Here is a 2,417-nt window from a genome sequence, read left to right as displayed (position 1 = left end):
ATAAAACATTCATAGTTTTTTCTCAAATGTAAATGCTTTGAAGATGCATTTTTCATCTTTGTAGTGAGATCAACCATCTGCATGAATAAAAGAAGTATGAAAAAACACAATACGAAAATAAGATACTGAAAATATTCGACACAAACTCAAACAACAAATTTTACATAAATTCAATTGCAACAAAACATAATCTATACCAGCATTATGAAGAGTAGATTAAGTTTCTATAATAAGGTATATTAGCTTTTCAGTTGGTAAGGATTACACATCTATAAATCCCAATTCTGGCTACATAATAAATGTTGAGGAAATCAATATAGAAGATGATTTTTCCCATACTGAATTTACTATTGGATTAAGTGAATTTAATTTTATATTTTGTCACTGAAATATAGTTAGAATAAAAGTCTTAACAGGCCAATCTACTAACAAAAAATATTGATTGATATCAAATAGTAATTTTGTTAAAACAACTATTAGGCATTAATATTTTCCATTCATTCTAGAATAGGTGTGGATATCAGATATTACTCTCACCTTGGGAGAATTTATATCTCAACAAGATAATAGCCATGCAAACACTGTTGGTGACACAAAAGTCAGAGAAAGTGCATGAAAAATAAAAATTCATTTTATGTGATCTCTGAATAAACATGATCAAGTGAATAAAAACAGACAAGTCAGAAAGTATAGCATGAATAAGACAGAGATATGGTACAATCGGAACAATTCATGAAGACCACAAAGAGGCAGGGTAATAAGAGCATGTCCAAATATTAACTTGTAAATAGATGCCCCTGGTCATGTAGTACTGGAGTTGTCAAGAGGTGGAAGCATTTTATGGTTTAGCAACTGATAACTGGCTAAGTGACATGGTCATAAAACAAAATTCTACTAGACAACAGAAAGAAATAAAATAGTGATGCTTGCTACAACACAGAGGATCCCTGAAAAAAGTATTCTAAGTCAATTAAACTGGTAAAAAACAAAAGACCTATTATTGTATAAATTCACTTGTATGAAATATCCATTACAGAGTAATTTTAGAGTTAGAACTATAAGCCAACTTCCAAACAAGATTTCCAAAAAGCAAAAGTTAATAGCAAGAATCAGCAAATGGTGGCTGGTAGTTCAGTGGTAGAGTGCTTGCTTAGCATGTGTGCAGCTCTTGGTTTGATCCTCAGCACCACACGTGAATAAATAAAGATAATGTGTCCATCTACAAATAAAAATATTTTTTAAAAGCATCAATATGGGGCTGGGGCTGGGGCTGTAGCTCAGTGGTAGAGTGCTTGCCTTCCATGTGTGAGGCATTGTGTTTGATCCTCACCACCACATAAAAATAAAGATATTGTGGTCTATGTACAACTATTTTTTTTTAAAAAAGGATCAATAAATGGGTTGGTATCAAACTAAAAAACTTTTTCACAGCAAAGGAAACCATCACGAATTATGAACAGAGAACCTTCAAAATGTGAGAAAATCTTTGCCATGTGCACCTCAGATAGAACATTAATCACCAGGATGTACAAATAATTCAAATTTTTTAACACCAAAAGAACACCAACCAATAATCCAATCAATAAATGGGCAAAGGAACTGAAAAGGCACTTCCCAGAAGAACATATGCAAATGGTCAGAAAATATATGAAAAAAAATTCAATTAGAGAAATGCAAATGCCACACTGAGATTCCATCTCACTCGGGTCAGAATGGCAACTGAAAAGAATAAAATAATGATAGATGTTGGTGGCAGTGTGGGGAAAATGTTCACTTACACATTGCTGATGGGACTGCAAATTGGTGCAATCACTCTGGAAAGCAGTATGGAGAGTCCTCAGAAATCTTGGAATGTAACCGCCATTTGACCCACTTATCCCACTCCTTGATTTACACACAATATCCTTAAAATCATCATACTACAGTGACACAGCCACAACAATCTCTAAAGTGGCTCAAATCACAATACTGAAGCTATGAAACCTTCAATAGATGAACAGATTTAAAAAATGTGTCATGTACACAGGATGGAATATTAATAAGCTGTGAGAAAGAATGAAATTATGGCATTTGCCAGTAAATGGATGGAACTGGAGATTATCATCCTAAGTGAAATAAGCCAATCCTCCAAATCCAAAGGCTGGAAGTTGTCTTTCATAAGTGAATGCTAACACACAGTAAGGAATGTGGGAAAAAAAGAATAGAAGTTCATTGAATTAAGACAAAAGGAATGGGAATGAAAATGGAAACAGAAAAGACAGTAGAATAAATCTGAAACAACTTTCCTATATTCACATGTGAATACATGACCAGTGTAACTCCACATTATGTACAAATATAAAAATGTGAAGTTATAATCTATGATGTAAATATTCAAATACAGTCTACTGTCATATATATCTAAAAAGAACAATAAA

This window comes from Spermophilus citellus (assembly GCF_964194105.1).
Source record: "Spermophilus citellus genome assembly, chromosome: 1".
Lineage (NCBI taxonomy): Eukaryota > Metazoa > Chordata > Mammalia > Rodentia > Sciuridae > Spermophilus > Spermophilus citellus.
The sequence above is the reverse complement of the archived record's forward strand: the minus strand, read 5'-3'. Positions refer to the sequence as shown.